Below are 10,646 nucleotides of genomic sequence, written 5' to 3' on the forward strand. Positions count from 1 at the left end.
TAATATACAGATGAGTTATCCATACTGAGAGGGGATAGATGCTTGTGCTTTGTGAAAGGCATCAGAAAACCAACAGAGAGCCAGAGACAGAGTCAGAGACAGACACAGACACAGACACAGACACAGACACAGACACAGACACAGACACAGACACAGACACAGACACAGACACAGACACAGACACAGAGAGCCAGAGCCAGAAAGAGAGAGAGAGTTTGGTCAATCCAGCATAAATTGGACTAGAATACAAAATATCCATTTTGTCTAACATTATACAAAAGACTAATAATATGACATTAAAAATAAATATTACCTTGCATAGATATGGTATCCACCATGACGCTATGAACTTACAGGCAATGATATGGTACTACAGTGTGAAGTGTATCAGTGGCTGTGACCTGAACAGCAATTATTTTTTTATTCAGCAAAAACAACTCTTCTGAATTAGTCGTTGCCAACTTTCTGTGCCTAGCCACTACGACCCTCATCTTTGAGGCTCTCATATTTTGCAATACTTTTTGAATGACCATACTGTACTGTCCATTTTGTTATTAGCTCCTGGGACAATTGTGTTATTGATGTGAGCTGTCTCCGCTGTTTCATGACCCATTTTTCACTCCATTAAGAAAGCTGTTCAAATTTGCTTTGTGCCTCCAACAATTTCCAAATTACAAGATAAATATAAACATTAAGTAATAATCAATTAACAAGGGCAAAGTGATTTTTATGTACCACTATTATCATTCCTTGAGCTGGGCATTGACATTTTTCCTTGTACATACTCATTCCATAATATAAATCTCTCATTCACTTGGGTATGAGGCCTTGTTAGGAGGTAGATAGGGTACCAGGTGATGGGTGGGAGGGATTACTCAATGCCTGCTTCCTACTCTTAAAAGGTAGACAGCCTATCATGGTAGACAGACAATAAAGAAATTAAACCTAGAAGAGCTGTGCCACTTAAGAATTTGGGGGAGAGAAGTACAATCAATAGAAACCAACCCTAGCTAATTTAATTAAAACAGAACCTTATTTAAGGGCTACGGAGTTGCTCACAGAAGTGAAGGAAATCAGAGGAACTACAGCTTTTAAGTGGACAGGAGCCAGAGGATCTCCATGATAAAAGGCAGAAACCAATTGGTGTTATTGTCAGGCTGCCAGTACTGGTATTAATCAGGACTAACCATTCCCATCCTAGTGTCTCTCCACTAAAGATCTCAATTTCCAAGAGAGTAAGGTCAATTGACCTAGCTTTATCTCTAACTACCACTTGGCAGGAAGGAAGCTGGATACTCTGGTCGGCAAGGCACCCGAGAGTGCACATCATGGGTGAAGAAAAAATCAGAAAAGAAGGGCATGAATTTGGAGCAGACAAAACCAGGAAAATTGCCACAAAAAATAGCTTGATGTCAGGAAAATGAAGAGTTATGTATCATTGGAATGCCCCAGGGGGGTTGAGGAAGTCTTCGGGTTACACTTAATGATGCTTTAGATGAAGCATGAAAGCAAGTAATTTTTGTGAAGAAGAGAGTAGAGGTCAAGATCCATTTTGTGTGGGGTGCAGCTGGAGAATAGATTCAGTGGTCAAGAGCACTTGTTGCTGTTCTAGAGAGCCTACACTCTGTTCTGAGCACCTCTGTTTAACAACTCAAAATCACCCTTACTTTCAGCTTCAAGGCATTGGTATTCTCTTCTGGCCACATGCACAGGGACATGGACATGCACACACACACATGCACACACACAAATGAAAACCAATGGCAGCTCTTTGGAAGAATAAAAGGACACTCTGTCTGTAATTGTAGTTATAAGCTCAAACATAAATATTTAAGGATCACAACCAATTGAAGGAATGGGAAGTTATTTACTCACAACAAATGGAAGGAAGACTTCTGAATAGGGGATCTGAATATGGCTAAGGAAGGGGGTAATACTGTGGTGATTGGCCTCATCAGTGTTGTCCTGTAATAGAGGTAGGACTTTAGTTCAAGAACACAAGGGCATCAACTGAATTTCCCAAGTGTTAGATTGTATGATTAGATGGGCCACTAGGGCAATTTGGCTACTGAATGGTTTGAGAGTTAGACAAGACAGTGAAGAATCTGCTTCACCTTTTCAACCGAAATTTGAAGGAAAAAAAAAATGTAAGTGTGAGATTTGCAGTAAAAATGAAAGAGGCAATGATCAGCAAGGGCTGGTAATGAAATAAAGGATAACTGTGGATGGGTTTAAAGAGGAGTGTCAATGAGGGAAGAAGGGGTCTGGAGTGGCATCTCAATTTCTGGTCTTGGAGAATTCTTGAATTTCCTAGAAAGACATTTTGCTGGTGTAGTTTTTACAGCAGTGCCTCAAGACCTTTAGTTGGTGACTGTCTTCTGGTTCCAATGACAATGCGGGGATTGTTCATCCCTCAGGTTTATGCCTCTTCTAATGTGTTTGCTTTGAAGACTTTGGAAGCAAAAGGTCAAGACTTAACAGCTTTGCTTCAAGATTTTACTGCCTCTGTGCTACCTGGTCAGTGTAAAAAAAATGCTTTAGGGGCAGAGGAGACAGCTCACTTGGTAAAATGCTTGTGGTACAAACAGGAGACCTGAGTTCAATACTTAGCACCTGTGTGAAAATGTGAGCTTGGTGGCACACACTTGAGGTCACATAGCTGAGGAAGTGAAGATAGGCAGATGTCTGGTGCTTACTTAAAAAGCCAGTCCAGTTCTAAGAAAAAGCCCAGGTCCCAGGGAGAACGCATATCTCAGAAAACAATGGCTCCTGCCGAAATAGTAGAGATCTCTGGAATATATGTGCAAGCACACATATGCATATTTACACACTTGCACATACACAAAAATAAATTACTTTTGAAAAACACATGCTTTGGTTTGCTCATTTGTGGAGCCATTAAAGGCAAGCTATAACACTCTCTAGGTGATACCAGCCTTATTATTATTGTAGGTGGAATGGTTTGTCTTGGCTGACCAGCTAGTAGGGTATATCTCTGGGTGCCTGCCCACAGATTAAAATTCAAGCTGACCACTGACATTGAAGTGCTCTCTTCCATTACAAGATCACCAACCCATGAGGACATTTTTAACTTTCTAATCAAATCAACCAGGTGAATTTTCACAGACTAGATTTAACAGATAAAAAGGGGACACATGACACCATTTGATATAACCAATGGTGTGAAGACAAGCCTTCACATGAATCTATGGTGACACTCTATAGGAGTACAAGCCAGGACTGTGTGATCCCATGCATGCGTGTGTGTGTGTGTGTGTGTGTGTGTGTGTGTGTGTTAGTTCTCCAGGAAGGCTTTCTAAGGACAGAGAACAGTTGTCTCCCTGTCCTAGTAACTTTCCTCTTGTTCTAGACTAATTGGAAATAAAGGGATCTGCCTCCTGTCACCCACTTCTTCATACACAGGAAGAGTAGTGTTAATTCCTTATTCAGCCTTCTTTTCTCCAGGCTAAATAAACTCTATTCCTTAACCTTTCCTCAGAGGGAATATTAGTCAAACCTTTAATCATTTTACTGGCTCTCTTCTGGACTGCCTCCAGATTTTCTGCAGCACATTTTTTTTTCTGGAAGAGCTGAAAAGGAACCCAGTAGAGGAAAAATCTCATGAATTCAGACATTGTCATTTCTCAATTTGTGACAAGTCAGATGGGGATTTTCTTATCCAACCCTTTCCTCATGAGTTTTTGTAAGTTCAAGAGGAATCATATTTTATTTTATTTTTTGCTGTAGGGTGGGGTACACAGACTAACCTTTCTCCAAGTGTTCCAACAGTGAATTTCCCACAGAATCACTTGCAGGCCAAGGACAAGCACAGTTATCTGGCATGACAATCACCTCCCTACAGACCTACACTAAGAAATAATGTAAAATGAGATAGAGTTGATGGTATAATGGCCCATATTCTCTCTCACAAGGGAATATTCTCATTGGCTGCAGGGGTAGATTTATTAAGACATTATTCCACAATTCTGGTCTACAGGTCACTATGGTTTCTTTATGTATTCTAAAAGTACACAGTTAAAACAAGTATAATCCAGGTGCTTAGCCAAGTTGTTGGGATTTTACCAGCTCAGGGAACATATTATTTCATGAATATATGATAGATTGTTTCTCTAATTTCTGTATTCAAATATTAACTTGATATACATTTAACTTCAACATCTAGTCACTTTGTAAGTCCAAATTATGATTGTTGAAGATTGTTGAAACATCTTGTCTGTGTCTACCTTGTGCCTAGCATAACATGCTCCCACCCTGAAGGCTTCTTGGTCTGGAAAAATATAACACAAGTGTCAGCGGTGTTCAATGAGAATATGGTAAAACACAGAGTGGGAGCCACGCCGGGGGGTGGGGGGGGGAGGGGATTTCAGGAAAAATGTCATGGCACTTACAGAAAGACTTTTACAGAAGCATGAGATAGAGGAATGAGCAGAGGGTATTTTACAGAAGGCCAAACAGTTCACGAATGATAACGGATTTAATTCATGCCTTTTATGGGACATAAATATTTTTACCATAAGAATTGAAAGCAAGAAGGCTATTCCCTTATGTATACACTTTAATATTTGCATGTGTATGTTTCTGTGTGAGTATATGTCATATGTGTACAGGTGCCCATTGAGGCCAGAAGGTGTCATCAGATTGCCAGGAGCTGTAGTTTCAGGTGCTTTTGAGCCATCTGTAAGTGCTGTGAATGGAACTCAGCTTATCTGGTAGAACAGCAAGGGCTCTTAAAAACTGAGCCATCCCTCTGGCCCACACGACTTGTTTTAAACAGAGAAAATGAAAACAGCATTTACTTCTTACTTGAGTCCAGAACTAACTCAAACATTGGATATGGTTGATCAAAACAGCCTTGTTATTGGTGGTGATTATTAGGTAGAAGATGCAGATGCTGTGCAAATTAACAAGTTTACTGAGACTGTACGATGTAGCACCTTGCGTTAGGCAGGGCTGGAGAACCCCAGACATTACAAGGCTGAAGAAGGCATTTTTTCTTTAGGCATATGGAAGAACACTCAGATTTCTCTACGGACACGGAAACCCCAGGAGAACCCAGAAGTAAATAATAGCTACAGGGCTTGGATCTCTGCCCAAGATTTCCCCTATGGGATACCCAGAGGCCCCAGGAGGCCAAAAATGCTTCTCTTGTGAAAAACTCTACACAAAATTCATAGCGAATAAGGAGCAAGGTTGCAGCTAGATTCATAAGCCTCCCCTGACCAGAATCAGTTTCATTTTCTGAGTTTTGGCATGAGGAAGTATGAAACCAACAAAGCCCCACATCTAATCAAGTACATTGTCACTCTTCGCTCATTTGAGAATCAGAAAAGAATGCCTCAAGAGTACCAGACCAAGAGCCAAACCGGTGAGATTTAGATTCTAAGTCCATATTCAACTGATGGAATGACCTTGACCGAATAAAACGTGAATGCTAGTTGTTTGTACTTAAATTCCAGGATTTAAGTGAATCAACATATGTAGGATGCTTGTATCAGGACTGGCACGCAGACTGTGTTAGACATGTGCTTGCTTTTAGAATCTGTGTTTCTGCTCACATCTTAAGGGATGATGAATGAATTCCAGAGCCTTTGTTCCTTTTGTACACATTCAAAACATAGAAGCCTCATCAGCCATGTCCCATGCAATAGTATACTTGTATATCACTAACGTGATGATCCTGATCAAAAGTAGATCCTAATTTACTGAGTCTGTAGTGTTTCTCCTAGACTCTTTATGGTCCTTTAGTATCACAAATGCTCAGTATTTTTACATCCTCATATGACATCATCATTTCCAATTTTGTTGATCTGCTTCTATAGCTATTCCCAAACCTCATATGGCCCATAGGCTGAAAGATCATATGCTTACTAGTTTTAACGTTTTCCAAATGTTGCTAATGTTTCTGATAAGATCATTATATTTATTCATTTAAACATAAATTGTTGTGAATGTCTATGGCCATGTATGTACCATGACACATGTATGGTGCTCAGCGGACACTTTGAATGGAGTCAGTCCTCTCATTCTGTCATCGGGGTCCCTGGGATGAAATTCAAGTCATCAGACTTGATGGCAAGCATCTTTTCCCATGGAGCTATCATGCCATGTCTGATCTGTAAATAATTTTTTGCATATAATGGGTATAGGAGCTTGAACTATGGACCTATAAATCCACTTGAGTGGTCTAAAGAGCAGGTATAAGTAATGCTTTCAGGTGCAGACACCCAGGCTTCGCTACAGGGGCATATTTCTTCATGCCTTTAAGTGTTCTCTCAGTTACAACCTATGGGCCGAATGTAATGCATTCGGGCCCTACGGCTTGTGACTTATATCTTGTAGCTCTCTCATCAGTTACTTTCTTAATTCTCACACCCAACTCCTTAATTAAGATGGAGACAGAATACATCCTTTGATCAATTCACAGCCTTGACAAAACCTAGTGCTTAGGGACAAGCCAAATCAATAAAAGCTTGCTTCAAGCCTCACTCCAGAAACTTCCACATGTTCTGCAATCACTCAGCTGACTTCTTCAGAAACTTACTGCAGGACCCTACCCCGTAGGTTCTGATTCAATGTGTCTGGCTGGTGACTAAGATAGTACTACATTCTAACAAGAATCTGTGTGAAGTGATGGCTGCTGCTTGAAATCTAAAATATGAGAAGCATCAGCTCACAATAAGGTCTGAGTACCCTTGAGCAGGAATCACTTGGATAGGGTGTCTGATCAAATTTAATACCATTAGATTCATAGCTAGCACAAATGCAATACTTTTGCAACCAACGGACTGAGGGAATGTAGAGGTGGGCAAATTCCATTTCTCAAAATCAAGGGCAGCTGAAGCCAGCTGATGGCACACAAAGCTCTTAGTCATTGTCTATAGGGAGGGCTGTAGGAGTGTAAAGGAAATTATTATCCATAAACCCCACACCTGGCCTGATTGTCAAACCAAATGAAACCCTAGAAACTGGTCCATTGGTTCAGTGGGAAATATCTACTCATGGTAACATTGTCCTATGTCAAACATGAGTGTCCTTTCTATATCTTTAGAATCTTACTTAATCTCTGGAGATGCTAGTCAACATTTTCCTCCCAGGGCACAGGATTTATAGCATCTCCATGACACAGCACTGTTTACAATTTCATACCACCCTTTATATGTCTCTATATCTTGAACTTCTCTACAAAACAATGATCACACTCTTCTGAGTCTTTGGCATCTATCACAGCATGCTTATACATATTGATTAAATACTAAAGGTGCATCTTGAAATTTAGTGAAAATGGCTCTGAATCCAAAGAGCCTTTGCTTATTTTACAAAGCAAGTGTTAAATTGACAAGGGGAGGGAATTGCCACTGTGTCTTTGGTAATGCAGCATATTTCCTTTATTTGAAAACATCACTTCTCATCAGCACAATCATTTTATAATATGAATATATCAAATTCAGGTCTGATAAAAAAATAAACATTTTTAACAAATTCCAGGTTAAAGGTCACAAGTGTTCATTCAAAGAACAGTGGTTTTAACGTCTGGGTACATTAGGTGATGGAACTTGGTGTAGTAGTAGAAATAAATGCTATGAAATTACAGTTACTCCTCATTTTCTTAATGGATTCTAGGACTACAAATTCACCTACTCAATAAAACATGTTTATAATTTCAGGTCAATGTCTGAGATGTTCTGACATCATTTATGCCCCTGTAGAATAATGTCAGCTTAGAACTGTGACTCACATTTGCAGCTTCAGTTCAATGGGAACTCTCTGAGTTTGGTTTTCACTCTCATCTTGTAAACAAACAGTCTCTTCATGGTGTAGTTAGCACTTATTCTCTTCATTTGGGCTCCATTGTAGTGATTTTATTGTGAAAATTGTCTAGAGTTGTCTAGTGTGCCTAAGGAAGACAAAGTTCTATAAGAGAGTATGTGGGTTAGATATGATTTTTAAATATGTGAGTTAGTGCACCATTGGATAAGACTTTCAATGCTAATAGGTCAACAATATATATTAAATAGGGCCTTTTAAATCAGAAATGCACATAAAACAAGGCTATGTATTGATTGGCCAGTGAAAGTTTTGTAAACAGAGGCTCATAGGAACCTAACTTGTATTTCCCTTTGGAATAACAGTTCAGTATTTGTGAATTCAGTGTTCAAGGTGACTTTAAGTAATGTAACCACTGAGATTAATGAAGATCAAGTACATAGATTCCTGGTAAGTATATCATAGGAGTATTATAATTATATGAGGAAAAAAGGACATCAGTCCTGAAGACTATATGCTGTCGTTCTTACAAAGCTAATAAACAACGGAAAACAAATGGTGCCCTGCTGAAAACTGTCTTTAAAGTACCAAAATAAAGCAACAGAAAGCAAGGCAGAGGCAACTGGTCACCTTGCAGGGATTTAAGGAACAAGTATAAATGAAAGCAAGTTGTAATGCCTTTGGTGATGAGCTCATGGGTATTTGTCATTTTCAGAATATCTGACTAGAATACATTAAATAAATAAAATTAAATTAAAGAAATGCATAAAAGAAAGATGATGTCTCACTCCTCAAGGGCTCTGATTAGATTATGTGGCATGCACACACATGTATCTCTCCTCCTACAAACACACACACACACACACACACACACACACACACACACACACACTCACTCACTCACACACACAGTAAATAAATAAATGTATTGTTTCTATTCATGTCCATTGATATACATCTTTATAGTTCATGCCAACAAATATAAAAGGCAAATTAATGACTCAACATGTTGTATCAAACATCAGCGTCTTCTATTTCTTCATCTAAACTTCTTTTCTTTGTCTTTGTTCTCTTTTTCTCTCTTCCTTTTTCTCAGACTCTTACAGTCTGACCCAAACTGGCCTGTGACTCCATATGATATGGTCTCTTGTCAACATGCTCTCAAACTCAGACTTGTTCTCCTGAGTTCTGGGAGTGTAGGCATACCTCATCATACATAGCTTCCAGAGCTTTCTTTCATAGTTCCTGAGAAAGGTCCTTAATGAAGAATGGGTGTGAGGGCAGTTACCCGGTGCAGGAAGGAATAGTGACTTTTCAATTGTCAGCAGGCCTTGCGTGATTCTCGTCCTCTTTGACCCTGAGACAACTATAGATATGTTCAGAGAGAAACGCACTCCCAAGGAACAAAATGACACCGATACACCTTGATGAAGTCAGACAGATAGCTGACCAAAGCATTCTAAACCGAGTAATCCTTCAGACAGACAGGAGGCTCTGAGGAGGAGACTAGATGGAGTCAGATTTTTTTCATTTGTTTGTTTGTTTTTTGACAGGATTTCTCTGTATAGCCTTGTCTGCCCTGGACTTGCTTTGAGAGCGGGCTGCCCTCCAACTCACAGAGATCTGCCTGTCTCTGCCTCCCCTGGAGTGAGATTTGAGGTTACATATCAGGACTGAAGCCAGCTTGAAAGACAAGAATTCTCTGTGTGTGGGACATACAGACTTACTTTCAAATTGAGGACACTATAAAAGATGCAGAAACTTGACAAAAGAGGTTCTTACCCAATATATATATTGGGTGTGTATATATATATATAAATTTTAACAAAAAATTAATAAAAAGAGGTAATGATTTTGAAAGAGACCAAGGAGAGATATATGGCAGAGTATGAGATAAGGGGCAAAAAATATTTCATTATAATTTGAAAAAATAATTTAAAAAAGAAAAAAACATTACAATGGGCTAGAAAATCTGTATGAAAGGGCTGGGTAAAAAAAAATCCTAAATTTCATCATAAGAAATGAAGTTACAAAAGGAAAAAAAAATTGGCCTGCAAAATACATTAAGATGCTACTAAGTGGTTTTAATAATAAAATCACTGGTGAGGAATTCATCTGACAGGATTTGGGAAAGGGGATTGTTGCACAGGTTATAAAGCACACCCTGTTACAGAGTGACCAAGAATAGCATATCCCTGCAAGCCATTTCTTCCCAGTGTTAGATAATTTAGGGTGACTTGTTTAAAGCATCTTGTTGTGGCATGCAAATGACATGGCCCCTCCTCTGCCTGCACCATAGCCAGATCAGGCTGGTGGCACTGAAACAAATGTCTGATCTTATGGTGGTGTTTAATCACGCACTGGGCTTGATTTACGAATGTCATTGTCCTTCCATCTTCTGTTAAGAAATTATTAGCAGGAAATAACTCGCCTGAATGCCACAACATGCTGGATCAATTTAGGACACAATATAGATCACTGGGATTTCTCCTGTCAAATGGAACCATTAGACTTGCATATTTTAAAAGTATATATTTCTGTGTCGCAGGGTGATGCATTGGGCACCATTATGCAAAAGGCCACCAAAGAGGCAGGGGAATCAGATAGGAATGGAGAGCTTAGAAGAGATGATAAATATGTCATTGAATATACAACATATATTAGATCATAAGCATCTTGTTTCATAGAGGGGAGTCCATGCCTCTCTTTTTTACTGTGTGGTGGCCTGCCAGTCACTTGCCATTCATGAACTAGGTGACAGAGTCCCTCTTTTGTTCTTCACACAAATGTGCTAGGACTAAAACAGGCTCAAGCTCCATCAGCCAGTCCCACGGCCGTCCTTAAGTCCTGAGGCATACTGT

Source organism: Acomys minous, assembly GCF_964271855.1.
Source record: "Acomys minous genome assembly, chromosome: 10".
NCBI classification, from domain to species: domain Eukaryota; kingdom Metazoa; phylum Chordata; class Mammalia; order Rodentia; family Muridae; genus Acomys; species Acomys minous.